This window comes from Ambystoma mexicanum, chromosome 6q (assembly GCF_040938575.1).
Source record: "Ambystoma mexicanum isolate Mex_15411 chromosome 6q, UKY_AmexF1_1, whole genome shotgun sequence".
Classification (NCBI taxonomy): domain Eukaryota; kingdom Metazoa; phylum Chordata; class Amphibia; order Caudata; family Ambystomatidae; genus Ambystoma; species Ambystoma mexicanum.
Window position 1 is genome coordinate 734,525,311 of NC_090937.1, and position 15,870 is coordinate 734,541,180.

The window sequence follows — 15,870 nt, forward strand, 5'->3', positions numbered from 1 at the left end:
TGTGTTTCCGTGCAGAGGGTACCTGGCTTAGGAGCTTGGGCTGGGCTGCTCCCATTGCTGAAAGTGTCTAACTGATTTGTATATGGCTGGACCCCTTTTGCAGTGGTGCAGACGGGCTACAAAACGGTGGTGTGGAAGGTTTCCCAGAGGAGTGCCAGTGGTTCAGATGTATTCAAAACCTTCCACCCATCACTTTTTTGGTTATAGTTTATTTGTCTTCTGGCACTGAATGGCACTTCAATGTATTTTGCTTTACTCTTTAAATTGCTCCTGATGGTATTCACATACATGTTTTTATTTATTCAGTATTTATAGTGCCCCTATAAAGCAAATGGTGGTTCAGGGCGTAAAAAGACAAAAGGGGTCGGGGGGGGGGGGTAATAGGGAGGAAGAAAAATAAAAACTGTCCTACTAGGCCTTGTGTCATTCAGATCGTGCAGTAACAAGAAGTGCAGGGAGAGGGGAGGGGGGGAAGTGCCAGACGGAACGGAATGCGCTAATGCTAAGAAGGGAAAGGAAGTGCAGGTAGGAGTAGCGAAAGCGCAAAGCTGGGGGGGAAGGGCCAATGGGTTAGGCGAGTGCTAAGGGGAGGCCAGGTGGACACATGGCAGGGGAATAAATGCGAGGAGTGGGGCTGGATGGGCTCAAGGGGTGCAGGTCCAGCCAGGCTACTACAGGGGGAGGGAGCCCGGTAGGGCATGTGCAGGTGGGGGGGTTTGTCAGGGGAGACCAAGTACAGGGGTAGACTGATCGAGGAGGGCCTGGTGCCCTGTATGAATCCGAAGGAACTAGGCAGCCAGTCAATGAGGCAGGGAAGGACATTAGCAGGGGAGGGAAGGGAGGGAGAGGGAAGGAAGAAGAGAAAAGGAGTGTCTTGATAAGCTTCCAGAACTTAAGGAGATCTAGCTCAAGACTGGGAAGGGCAGGGACCCATTTCAGAGGGAGGCACCTGCGGTAGAGGTGCCTCCCTCATGAATGGACTTGCAGCCGCATATGTCTTTCTCTATATCCTACTGCACCTCCTCTTGTACTTTCTAATCCCAGTCCCTACTTTGTCTTTCGGCCCCCCACCCTGTCCTGTCTTCTGCTTCCATTCAATACCTTCTTCACTTCCCAAATCTGGAACTGATTACCTCCATCATTAAGAACATAATCACTTTCCAATCATTATAAAACATCCACAAAAGGAACCTCTCTCTGAGGGGATCTGCTTCACTAACCCACATCACGTCTCGCCACCAATCTCCATTCATTCCTCCACTTACTCACAACTGTAAATGTAAGAACCTGGACCTGTGTTTTGTAGATCAACCTCTTCTCTTCCATTTTGGAAATGCTGATTTTTCAATCCCATGCTTTCCAACTCTTATGTCTACCGTGTAGGTCCCATGATGAACGTGACTCACATCCTGGAACACCCCAGGGTTGCATTTCTTTAATGTAAAGAACGTGTTCGCTGGATTGTAATTGGTTCCTGATTGATGCACCAAACCCTCTATGAAATGAATATAAATCCAAATAAATGCGTGTTTGCACACTTGGATCATCTTCATCACTATATTTAGGGATGGTTTGGTTTACATTTTCCAAGTCTTCGTGTAGTTTAATGATATCCGTGATTTGTTTTGGTGCTATACAGTATATTGCCACAATTCTTGTTGTATAGGCTAATACAACAGAAAACCTGGGAGAGAACCACTGAATCGTGGTTTTCAACCTCTGTTGTGGTTGTGGGTCTCTCTCTACACCAAAATGTGTCTTAATGTATTGAGTCTGGCTTTAAAGCCTTGCAATAATACATGTTCTAATCCACTCCCATGGGAGTTCATTCTTGAGTAATGGCTAAAATGCCCCAGAGTATCTAAATACATTTGTACATTACTTCTTATATTAGTTACTAGTATGTTTTCCTTGATTGATCGTAACTATTAATATCATTCTTGCTTGACCCCTTTTTTGAAGGCTTTATTATTTAATGTTGGGGATGTGTGATAGGGAGCAGAAACATGTTGCAATCTATCGAATATCTCTACAGTCTTTGCTGATTACCAATTATAAGATCTTAGTTATGAAAAGTGATTTGATAGCTGTACTGCTTCCAAAAGGAACTAAAAAAAGAGGTCTAGACTAAGTTCCTCTGTTGAATAAGGCATTTTGGCTCTTCAACTTTAAAGGGGCAGAGGAAGGCATGGGGTGTTGTGAAGGACAGCATGTATTACCCATATACTCGTTCTCTGCTCTGAGGCCATGTTGAAGTGACCAGCTGCAGACCAATACCAGGTTACAAAAGAATAACTCCTGCCGACAGGAGAGATGTGCCATGTTAGTTCCTATGTACAAAGCAATGATTCGGGTCATTGCAGTATTTCTTTTTTTTTAAAATGGGATATTTACAAAGTGCCTGTACAGCAAACCGTGTTTCAAGGCGCCACAAGACTAAAAATGGGTTGGGGGAGCACACCGAAGAAAACAACAATAACGGGGCCAATAGGCCTTGTGTCATTCAGAGAAGTGCAGGGGGAGATGAGTGGGGAGGGGGTGGGCAAAATGCTGTTCGGGGCAGAAGGGAAATGCCATGGCGGGAGGGAGGTGCGAGGCAGGTGGAGGTAAATACATGCAGGGGCTGGAGAGAGGGGAAGAAAAGGGCCCCTGGGACTAGGCAAGTGTTAAGGGGAGGCCAGGTGGGCAAGTGCCAGGCGGTTCCTGGAGTGGAGGGAGTGAGGACCACATGCTAACTGCAAGGACGGGGGTGGACCAGGCTCCATAGGGAGGAACACCCCGCCAGGCTAGTCAGGGGGAAGGGGCCTGGAAAGGCAATTGCAGGTTAGGGGGGATCAGGAAGACAGGGTGCTGGGGTAGACTGGGCGAGGAGGGCCTGGTCCCCTGTAAGACTCAGAAGGGACCAGACAGCCAGTTATTGTGGCAGAGGGGGGGCATTAGCATGGGAGGGAGAGAGGGAAGGAGGAAGTGAAAAGGAGGGTCTGGAGAAGCTTCTGTAATGTAGGGAGATCCGGCTCAAGCCTGAGAGGGACAGGGAGGCCATTACAGAGTGAGGCTCCTGCCAAGGACAGAGATCGACCCCCCACACTCTGCTGTGTCTGATCTACAGAGAGTTGGAGCTAGAAGACCAAAGGGCTCAAGCAGGGGGGCATTTAGGGAGAAAGAGTTGGATGTAACGGGGTCCCTGGCTCTAGAAACCCTTGTGGATGTGGCAGAGGGTCTTGAACTTTATCCTGACAGCCACCGGGAGCCAGTGGAGAGATTTTAGGGCTGGAGAGATGCTGTCTCTTGGCTTGAGGCCAAGGATAATTCTTTCAGTCCTATTCTGGATTAGTTGAAGAGGCGAAGGGAGGATAAAGGCAAATTGAAGAAGAGACTGTTACAGTAGTACAGCCTAGAGAGGAACAGAGCTCAGGAGACATTGGGCCTCATTATAACTCACCCGGTATGGAAACAACGGTGGCAGTAAACCCGCCGCCACCGTTGTTTCCATGCCGGGCGATCACAAATCCTGCAGGCGGAGTCGTCAAACCCGTCAGGTCTGACCTTGCGGGTTTAACACCGCTCGCCTGCAGGCGGACGAGGAAACACCGGCACCATCACGAGATGGTGCCAGTGTTTCCATGATCCCCATCCCTATTCAGTCCTATGGGACTCAATGGGAATGGGGATTAACACCATTCCGCCTCCGGAATTCCCAGGACACCGGGGTTGTAATGCCCCGGTAATTCTGGGAGTCACGGAGGCGGAATGGTAATACGAGTCCGGTGGTAACCAGGCAGTTTTACCGCCTCGGTTACCGCTGGACTCGTAATGAGGCCCATTGAGTTTCTGGGAGAAGGTGAGGGACGGGAGAATGCCTCTGATGCGGTACAGCTGAAGGTGGGCCTTCTTGGCAAGGTCTGCGATGTGAGGAGAGAAGGAGAGAGAGGAGGCGAAGATGATGCAAGGTTTTTAGCCTCACAAGAGGGTGAGGGGAGGAGGTCCATGTAGGGCGGCCAGAGAGTAGGAGGGAAGGAGGAAGCAGGGGTCCCAAAGAGAAGGATCTCAGTCTTACTGGCATTAAGGCAGAGATCATTAGCAGCACACCATGCCTGAATATCAGTCATACAGTCAGGAATGCGAGAGGAAGAAGAGGAGGCCATGGAGGGACACTTGAAGGAGAGCTACGTGTCGTCTGCCTAAGAATGGAAGTGAGGAGTGAAGGTGGAGATTAAGTGGGCCAGAGGGACAAGGTAGATTTCGAAGAGCCACAGTGAGAGAATAGAGCCGTGAGGGATGCCGCAGGTGGAGAGTGGGGTGTAGGAGAGAAAAGGGCCCAGTTGAAACTGAGAAGGTTGGTCAGATAGGAAGGTGGTCAACCAGTCCAGTGCCAGGTCTGTGATGCCAAGGGTATCACAGAGCTGATTTATAAGGGTGGCATGATTTACCATATGAAAGGCAGAGGAAAGATTGAGAAGGATGAGAACGCAAGGAGAGTTGGAATGGAGATTTGAGAGCAAGTCTTAACGAGTGTTCAAGAGAGAGGTTTCTTTTGCTCTGGGTGCTCTGAATCCAGACAGGTGGTCATGGACACTACCAACATCAGTGCAGTGGATCAGTTGGGAGATGAGCAGTTTCTCCAAGGGTTTGTCCAGGAAGGGCCTAATGGAGATAGGCTGGTAGTTAGCCGGGCACTAATGGTCGCCAGGAGGCTTTTAAGGAGAGGCTGCACAAGGGAGTTCTTCAGGGGTAGTGGTAAGGAACCAGTGGCAAAGGAGTTATTGCAGACGTCTGCCAAGGCTGGAGCAAGGAACGCAATCTTGTCCTTGATAGTTCTGGAGGTGCAGGAGAGCACCTGTTTGGAGGAGACTTTCATGGAGAGGACTTATTTGGAGGTCCCATCCGGTGCAATGGGCGAGAAGGAGGAGAGTAGGGGTTATGCAGAAAGGGGTGCCAATGGAGGCCAGAGAGTGGGTCAGGGAGGAGGGAAGGGAGTAGAGGAGAGTGAGGCAGGATGTCCTGAGTTTTCGTTGTGAAGTGGGATTCCCGTGCAGTGAGCCTGGGATGGCAGAGGAGAAGTAGAGACTGCAGTAGGATTGTCAAGTTCTTTGCAGATTTTGAACAGTTCAGCCATGTTGTTTGTGGCACCAGTCATGCATGCTTGGATATGGGCCCTCTTCTTAGAGTGGATGAAGAGTCTGTATTGCCTTTGGAGCAGGCGGCAGGCCAGTCTTTCAGTGGATGTGCTTGAAGCCAGCCACTTCCATTCCACAACTCTGCACTTGCGTTTCAGAGATGCTAGGTCGGAGTCAATTCAGGTGTTGCTCTTGGAGGCAGGCTTCAAGCGGTTTCTCATGACAGGAGCAATGATATCCAGGGTGTTGGAGATGGAGAGGTGAAAGTTAGCAAGAGCTGTGTCCATGTGAGAGTCAGTGGCTGGAGTGGGAGGGGGAATGAAAGTGGCGGCGAAAGCAGCGACTGACACTTGCTTCATCTGTCAAATGACAGAGAAGGAGACTGGGAATGCGGGTAGAGGCATATCCGGAGGACCCAGGAGATCCAGATGAGAGGACAGGAGAGCAGGGTCAGAGCAGGAGAGAGGTGTATTGAGAGGGTTGGAGATGTGGATGCCTCCTGAGATGAGAGCATCCATGGTGTGATCAGCTGAAACGGTTGGACCGTAGGAAAGAATGGTGAGAGAAGCTTGGAGGTAGAGGCCAGGAGAGAGGAGGTGAGGTCAGACCACTCCATAAGGAAGAGGGGGACAAGACAAGGGGTCCTGTAGATGGTGACAAGAGTCAGCGAACGGATAGGAGAGGCACCAAGCCCACAGACGAGGCATTCGAAGGAAGAATAGGACTGAGTTGGTATGATGGTAGCAGGGACCCATTCAGGGAAGATCAGGGCCACTCCGCCTCCAGAGCGGTTAGGCCTAGACTTAGAGAGGACCTAGCCCTCAGTGAAGAGTGTGTCAAAAACAGTGACAGAGCTGGCAGTAAACCAGGTCTCAGTGAGAGTGAGGACATCAACGTTAAAGTCTTCAAGGAGGTGACAGATGTCAGAGGAGTATTTAACAGCAGAGCAAGAGTTGAGGGTAGCTAAGTGAAGCTGGATTTGCAGCATATGCAAACAGGTGGGCGTGGTCCAAACGAGAGAGCACATACGCTTTCATTGCTAGCCTTTACAGTCCTATAGGCTTATTCTATTTAAAAAGTACACTCATAAAGTATTACTTTCAAACACGGTTGAATTGTATAAAAGATGATCAAATGGCGAGGAGACCGCTCTTACAATTGCGGGTGTGAAACGTTTAAGTCATATAGTGTAGAGTTATTCAAACTTGGGTAAATTATATCTAGAAACCCTGGTATGAATTGAAATGTTTGCTATGTTTTGAGGTTTTATAGTTGTAAGTGATTTACTTAAAAGCTGATTTTAAATTGTGGGGTGTAATGAACTTTGCATTGTTTTATGATGTAAAACGTATCTAAATTGTTCTTAAAGTTTTGTGTGTGGTTGTCTTGAACAACCAATCTCACAATAAGAAATAGCAATTAAATAAATAATAATTACGCTTTTTGAAAAACTGGAAAATAATTCCACACTGATTTTCGATTTTCTGGCAAAACTTACTGAAATGCATGCATTACATATGACTGCACTCATAGAATTTTGCATCTGAAGGACGCAATATGGTTAAAATGAGGACTTTTCCAACTGGCTTGTTCATTTTGAGGACAGTTTTTTTCCATATTGATAGGAAGATTTTCTCAATTAGAGCCTCCTCTCGCACAAGACTGTAAATGCTGACTGTGTAAGGGACCCTTTTCCCCGTCATGCCCGGGCGCATTCGTAGTTCTCCACGGACTGCCAGAAAAGCTGCTTCCATCACCACTTCCCCCACTAAGCTGTTGTCTGACTTCATGGTTGACCATTAAGGTGTATGTATCTACATGCTTCAAATCGGTTAAATGTCGGCCTTTCCAAAAGTCGATCTTCAACCCATTGGGACTCATTACGAGTAGGGTGACACCCAGTCAAAGCTGCTCAATTGTGGAACGAATTACCCACTACTGCGAGGCTAGAACACTCCTTTTCCAAATTTAGGCAAATTGTAATTAACTGGCTAACAACAGCAACTGCTAATTGAACCCATGATAATGCTCACGCCTGTTTGCTACACAGTATCTGCATCATACGATTGTAAACCTGTATTGTAAACTTGCACCTGTAACTGGTAATTTCTGTAACTGGTAATGTCTGTAACTTGTAACTGTAACCTGTAACCTATGCTCTAAGCTGTACATATTCTTACTTTTTGCGCCCTTATACTTCAGGGTCCGGTGCGCACAATAAATTCTAAACAAACAAACAAACTGGGATTGCTCCGAGGTGTTACTGCCAAACCAGCTTAATGCTACCTCCACTTGGGCTGATGGCACTCCCGCCAGATTACGAGTGGTGATAAAGTCATATTTATCCCTATGGACTCTGTGGGGATTTTTGTAGATTTGCTGTGAGCAGTAATTCTGCTGCAACAAATCAGCTGATTTTCAGAGGTTAAGTCGAGGATTTACATCCAGCGGTATGTTGGTGGTAAATCTCCATTTCACTTTCAATTTTTGGGGTTTGGCAGTGTGGTAAAATCAGTAGTAATTCTATTTATGTCCAAAAAAGTGCTGGTAATGGAATTTCTGCCTAAAATCGCCCACAGTGCCAAACGGGTATCGAGGTCCTTTGCCTATCTCTGACCAAAAGGTTCTTTCCTTTTACTCCTTTCCATAAAGGGTCCACCAGTTTAAATACAGCTTTTTCAAAAACTCTCCTTTCACCTTTTCATTTCTATTGATGGCGGTAAATCCACCCAATCCGATTATTGAAAAGGACAAAGGCACATGTTTTCACTAGGAAGATGGCTACATGCCCCAGTGAACAGGTAGGAATCCTTTAATTCTCTTGTAAACATTTGGCTGACACAACACCTATCATAACGCATGGACTCAGCCCACTTACATCATACATGTAATTTGCCACAGGCGCAGACAGCACAGCATCTGTCTTAGAGGCCAAGCGGAGGAAGGGAGGCCTAGTGCACATGCAATCCACACGTAACACATTATTGCAGCTTTACTGTAATTGCAAACACCTGGATTGTTTGTCATTAACATGCATCGGATAGGTCATCGCAGAGAATTTCCCTGAGATGGACCACATGGGCCCGAAATGCATTGGCAGCAGCCACTTCTCCTCTGTCAAAAAAAAACATGAATGTAGGATGCACAATACATCAGATATCATGTGTCTCTGTGTGCATGTAATAGATGGTACCGACTCATAAGAACATGAATGAAGGATGCACAATACATCATATATCATGTGTCTCTGTGTGCATGTAATAGATGGGACCGACTCATAAGAACATGAATGAAGGATGCACAATACATCAGATATCATGTGTCTCTGTGTGCATGTAATAGATGGTATCGACTCATAAGAACATGAATGAAGGATGCACAATACATCATATATCATGTGTCTCTGTGTGCATGTAATAGATGGGACAGGCTCATAAGAACATGAATGAAGGATGTACAATACATCAGATATCATGTGTCTCTGTGTGCATGTAATATGGGACCGACTCATAAGAACATGAATGAAGGATGCACAATACAGCCAGATGTCATGTTTATGTTTATGTTTAAGTTTATTACATTTATATTGCGCACCATATAACCCAAAGGCATGAGGGCACAGACAAAAACAAACAAAAATCATGTAAGAGCCAAGGCACAATAACACAGGATACTATGAGATCAATGGCCGTTCACAGCCCTGAATCAAAAGAAGAAATTGGACTTACAAAGTTACTAAATAGACAATAATCAAAAAGGAGAGGCACAAGAAATCCTTCCCTAGAGGATCTAAATTTAAAGAATCAAATTACAGTTCGCTGTCCCTTTAGGCAGATATTTACATCATCCAAGAAAGACAATCACTATTGGGCTGAGAGCACCACTTGCTCAGGTCCAGTCTCAGAATGATCGTTAAATCAGTGAGTCTGACCACCCCTGGGCCAGTTCTCTGCCGCAACCAGGCAAGAACCTCGTTCCGTAGGGCTTCTTTAGTCTCTGAGTCTTTAGTTTTCCGAATGTTAGAAATGATAAAGTTTCTCTGGTCCATTACAAAATCATGGGAGTTCATTTCCTTTATCATTGGCATTTGAGACATTTTTAGTTGTAGATTGCGTAGAGAAATCCTCTTAACTTTGGCATTCATAACTATGGGCTATTTAGCCTCTGGATAGCCAATGTTCAGCTCAGTTAATGATGGAGATGAAAACATATCCCGTGGGGAGTCTACACCGGAGGTTTTTTCCTTATCCTTACGTGCCAAAAATGGCTCAGAGGAACCCAAGTACTCATTACAGAAATCGGTTTCAGTGGCTTGCTCTATCAGTGCCCTTTGTATAGGGGTTTGACAGGCAGTATTTACACTAGGAACCTGTGGCAAAATGCCAACAGTGGGAGGCCATTGTGTCTGGGAGGAGGTATTCACTTTAAGCGGCCGTAAATCCAATGCTCATTCATTCAGAGCATCCGACAGGAGGCTTAGATCAAATGGTTCCTTGCATAAAAGCAGTTCTTTGGCGATATTGGCCATGAGCGCGGGCCATTCGGAGAGGTCTCTGTACCCCAATCGAGCTAGTTTGGAAGTATCTCTTCCTTGGAGGGAAAAGGATGGTAAGGTTGTAGGTATCTCAGACCTTGTCAATGGTAGTGCATTTGGTACCGTATAATCCGTGGTACTATATAAGCTAGCCAGTAGTGTCTGTGTTTTAGGGCTAGCCTCAAGTGAAGAACTGTCTGAAGCCTGCATTAAGTTTGGCGCTTTATGTGGGGAAACAGGAACTTCAGATAAGAGCATTTTTTTGACTGATATTTTGCTTTGTTTATTTTTCGCTCTTAATCTTCTGCGCTCACTGAACGCTTGGACCTCCAAGATGCGGTCTATGTTAATCGCTGGGGAAAGGTCCTTAGAGTCTGGGGGGGTCCTTGGAATCTCCCGGTCCCCCTAAGGCCCTCCCCATGATTCGCTTATCCCCCATCCTCATATGAGCCATGCAAACAGTTAGATTAATGGACCCTATGCATAAGTGATCAGCGTGATCAGCAGACTTGGGATAGCTTAGGAAAAGCAAAGTTGGGCCAAAGGATTATACTAGAAGGCTACACCTTCTGCTGAACTGTGATCTAGATTCTGGCCTCTGAATTCTTACTGCACCCGCACCAGGAATCCCACCACCATACGGCCCACAGCGGGACCCGCGGACGCCTCACTTTATCACTGTGGAATTCCACTCACCCTCCAAGCTGCCAAGATGCCTGGAAGACTTCAGGCAAGAAGAGAGGGTTCAGCGTTGTCGCAGGGACTCCAGAAGACTCGGCCACTGCTGCTGCCGTAGCTGCAGCCGGGCGGCCGGGACGCACTGGGATGCCGACAGTGAATCATATAGGGTTAGAGAAGGGACCCTAACCTCACGTCAAGCCGCACGGAAAGCCTAGAGCTACTGCTGCTTCTGCCGCTTCTAGTGCAGCAATGTTGTCACGCGTGGGGGCGAGGCGGGGGAGTACTTGTGAGAAACCAGAAGGTGTCTCTGTGTGCATGTAATAGATGGGACTGACTCATAAGAACATGAATGAAGGATGCACAATACATCAGATATCATGGGTCTCTGTGTGCATGTAATAGATGGGACCGACTCATAAGAACATGAATGAAGTATATACAATACATCAGATATCATGTGTCTCTGTGTTCATGTAATAGATGGGACCGACTCATAAAACGATGAAGGTAGGATGCACAAAACATCCAGATATCATGTGTATCTATGTGCATGTAATAGATGGGACCGACTCATAAGAACATGAATGAAGTATGTACAATACATCTGTCAGGAGGCAAGACATGAATCCTTCCAGTATGGACCCAGAGGGGGACCAAAACTTAAAGACTCCGAGGTTAGCAGGGGCTAGCAACATTAGAAACAGACTACTTCCTCACAGGAGACTGTTATGTCCCATTTGCAGGAGAATGGCAGCAAAGACTTCATTACCCAGATCCCCCTGGGCACAGAACTACAAGACCAAGCCTAAGAGGGGCGGGACTTGCGCGTGCGTGCGCACAAAGAAAACCCAGGCACGGGGCTTGTGCTTAAGCTCCCGGCAGGAGAAGACGTGTTCGGAAGAGCTCCGAGGTCGGGGATCAGCACGAGGGGCCATGCCCCAACCAGCTCCCATTCTGGCCCCTCGCAAAGAAAAGCTAAGTAGCGCTCGTGCTGGGGGGACTCCAGAGATAAGGGGAGAACGTTTGGTGAAGCCACCACGGAGGTCCAGGAAGGCAGTTGGGGGCACACGCAAGGGGGACTCCGCCTGCATTTACTGACCCCCTTGCCAAACAAAAGCTAAGTCACGATCGGGCATTGCAGCGTGAACCTGGCATATCGCGCGTGTAACCCTGGGGGAAATCCCGAACCCAGCGTAGTGCATGATGTTTGCATGGCAATAGCTACGTGGGGAAATATTATAGAGCAGAGTGCTCGAGCGGCTGCACGCCACGTGCGGCCGACACCGCGCTTCCTTGGTTTATAGGTGGATCGACCCTGTGGCTTCATCAGTACAGTGCGGGGCCCCACACGGCGACACCGCGTTGTTGGTTGACCGAATTAACCCGTGCACAAACTAACTACTAACAGAAAGTGCTCTGAACTGTAGCATACGCAATAGGGTGTGATTAACCAATTGCATGCTCATGCTGGCCAGTGAAGTTCAGAGTGTGTGTGTGAAGTAACACACAAGGTTGTAACTCCATGCTCTCTTGCAGCGGTAATACGCTCCAGATTACGACTGGACCAGAGAGTATGCAGGCAGGAGGCCAGTACTCACCCCAGAGCTAAGTCTATTTCCATCTTCTATGACTCACTGCTGTATATGTATACACTGTTTCTTGTGAATGTATATTGAATGTTTTATCCAATGTTCCCCTCCCTGTCCACTTCCCCTCACCTAACCCTCTCACCGGTTACCCTACAATTGAACCTATCCAACCATCGAGTCCCTAACCCTCTTTCCTCGCTGGAGTCTCGGTAACTTGAATAAGGTCAGACTTGCAAGTGCCCAGACTGCTGAGGGGATGGTTGGTTCGTGCCACTCCTGAGCCTGAAGACTGGAGTCTGACAGAAGCACAAGCCCAAGTGTACCAGGCTCCTGGGTGGTGCGGGCCAATCGGGTCATGGAGGACTTCACTAAAGTCCTGCAAGAATTGCAGGCCGAGCTCGCTGCCACTAGACAGGATTATGCGGTTTTGGCCACTCAGGTGCGCAGTTTGGCAGCACAGACCTCTCCCCTTCCAGGTGGTGCAGGCACCCCTAGTCCCGTTCAGGTTCACGTATCCCCTGAACCTGTGGTGCCCTTAGCTCCCCCTGAACGATACTCTGGGGATCCACAAAAGTTCCAGACTTTCCTTACCCAGTGCAAACTCCATTTCCTGACCAGGCCAACAGTGTTTCGAGCCATTCAGGCAAGAACTGCGTTTGTTATTTCTTATTTGTCTGGTGATGCAGCCGCCTGGGCAAACCCTCTGGTGCAAAGGGATGATGGGATCCTCTATGATTGGGAGGAGTTCCAAAGGGAGTTTGGTAAAATTTTTAACCGTAGGGCGGCAGCCATGTGCAAAGACCGTGAACTTTTAACTTTACGTCAAGGAAATAGGGAATTGATCACATATGTGACCCAGTTTAATCGCTTAGTAGCGGAAGCTCAGTGACCACGTGAGAAGCAGATGTCTCTGTTCTATCAGGGGTTGAGAGATGAGCTAAAAGACCTCATTGCCCAAGTGGACCCACAGCCCAGGGATTGTTCCGCAATGGTGGACTTGGCCTTGCGGTTAGACCATCGTCAGACCGAGCGTTGAGGGGACAAGAGACGAGGTGACACACGACCTATTGCTCGCTTGGATCAGTCTCGAGTCCCACGTCCCACAGGTTCATTTGAAAAATCAACCGGGGATGAACCGATGCAAATCGGCGCAACTAAGGGTCCCCTTTCTAAGGAGGAGAAAGAGCGCCGCCGTAATATATTTATATTGCGGCACCATGGGGCATTTCGTGAAAGAATGTCCTACGAAACCAAAGTCTCAGGGAAACACCTCGGCTCGGCAGTAGTAGGGGTAGGACAGTCGTGCCAGGTAATGGAAGTTACCCCTGTGGTCGGGTTAATTAATTTTGCCCCGCATGTTACTCTGTCTGGAGTTTTGGGATTTTTGGGTCATGAGATCCCTGTAACCCTCCTCTTGGACTCAGGAGCCACGGGAAACTTTATCGACATTACCTATGCTCATAAACTGGGAATCCCGTTATGCCGAAAAGAGACCCCCGAGGTTGTGAGGGCAGTTGATGGGACTGCTTTGTGTTCTGGTCCTGTAACTAACAGCACTCAGACTCTGACGTTGTGTTGCCAACAAACTCATGTGGAGAAAATCCAGTTTGACCTTATCGCAGCACCTCAGTTCGGGCTAATTTTAGGTCTCCCGTGGCTTAGTAGGCATGATCCTCAAGTAGTCTGGTCAACAGGGCAGGTGTCCTTCACGTCTCCGAAATGCATAAAGCAATGTATTCCTATGACGCACGAATCACAGACTGGCCAGAATTCCGGTTTTAGTGTGGGAGCAATAGCTACAGAAGATGTCGATTTGAGTACCCTACCTTCTGAATATAAGGATTATGCTGATGTATTCAGTAAACAGTCCGCCGAAACTTTGCCACCCCACAGGTCGTTCGATTGTCGAATTGACCTTGAACCCGGGGCGGTGTTACCGTGTAGTCGGGTGTATGCACTCACTGAGGCCGAGACAAGGCACCTGAAGGAGTACATAGACACCAATTTGCAAAGCGGTTTTATAAGACCTTCTAATTCTCCAGTTTCGTCTCCCCTCTTCTTCATACCGAAAAAGACAAGAGATCTGTGAACTTGTATAGATTATCGCAGCATTAATCGGATTACAGTCAAGAACAGATACCCATTACCATTAATCCCGGTGTTACTTGATCAGGTACGAAAGGCAACCATTTACACCAAACTGGATCTGCGTGGGGCTTATCACCTGGTACGAGTACGGGCTGGAGATGAGTGGAAGACCGCTTTCAGAACCAAATTCGACCTGTATGAGTATCAGGTGATGCCCTTTGGTCTTTGTAATGCTCCCACGGCCTTCCAGCACTTCCTCAATGAGGTCTTGCGTGGTTACCTAGATGTATTTGCCATAGTCTACATAGACGATATCTTGATTTATTCTACGAGTCAACACGAGCATGTAAAACATGTCAAGGCAGTTCTCCAGTGACTAAGGGAACACCGCCTATTTGCCAAAATTGAAAAATGTGAATTTCATTGTACCACAGTTGAATTTTGGGATATTTTCTGACGCCTCAAGGTGTACAAATGGACCAGCGCAAGGTACAGGCTGTGCTAGACTGGCCCGCCCCCACTACTGTCAGGGAGGTCCAAGCCTTTCTCGGATTCGCCAATTTTTATAGGCGTTTTATTAAGGGCTTTTCTGAGTTGGTGACACCCATTACCAAACTACTTCAAAAAGGGAAATCCTTTCAGTGGGATAGTGCGGCTGAGCAGGGGTTCCAACGTTTAAAGCAAGCCTTTACCATGGCACCTGTTCTACGGCATCCAGACTTGGCTCAGGCATTCATTGTGGAAACTGATGCTTCCTCTTTTTCCATTGGAGCGGTACTCTCACAACAAGACCCACAGACTGGGTTGTTACATCCGGTAGCTTATTATTCTCGAAAACTTTTGCCGGCTGAGACACACTATACTATTGCCGACCGTGAACTGTTGGCAGTTAAAACTGCGTTTGAGGAGTGGCGGCATTATCTTCTGGGGGCACATCATAACATCACGGTAATTACCGATCATCGGAATCTGCAATTTATTAAGACTGCTAAGACTCTTAGTCCACGACAATTACGTTGGGCTTTGTTCTTTGCTGATTTCGATTTCCTCATCACTTATCGCCCTGGAAGTGACAATAAAAAGGCAGACATATTATCCCGTTATCCTGAGACGGAAACCAAAGTAACTACTGAACAGTCGCCCATAATACCAGTCACGCGCATCATAGGAGTAATAGGGAGGCCAAACATCTTTGAAGATGTCTTAAAGGCTATGACGGCCCGAGACTTGCAAGAATGGAGCACGAGAGGTTCCAAGCATTCGCTCATTGATGGCCTTCCATATTATAATAAGGCCTTGTATTTACCCACAGCGGTGCTCAGAAAGGAGCTGTTACAATGGTGTCATGATGCAGTAACCGCTGGTCATCCGGGTGTTGCCAAAACTCAGCAGAATATCGCACGGCACTACTGGTGGCCGACTCTCCACCGTGATGTGCAGGTATATGTCGCTGAATGTGACATATCTGGCAGACAAAAGGCAAGTCATCAGGGGCCAGCAGGCTTCTTACAACCTTTACCCACTCCCCCCACACCATGGCACACAGTTACCATGGACCTAATCACGGACTTGCCGCCAGTTCAGGATTATACTTCCATTTTAGTGGTAGTCGACTCCTTAAGTAAAATGAGCCACTTCATTCCATGTGAGGGAGTGCCCACGGCAGGGGAAGTAGCGGAACTGTTTTTGCAAAACATAGTACGATTACATGGATTACCAACACGAGTCATTACCGATCGTGGTCCGCAATTCACCTCGCAGTTCTGGCGGGCTTTTTGCCAGTTGATAGGAATGGATGTGAGTCTGTCCTCTGGCTATCACCCAGAGACAGGCGGACAGATGGAAAAGGTGAATCAAGGCT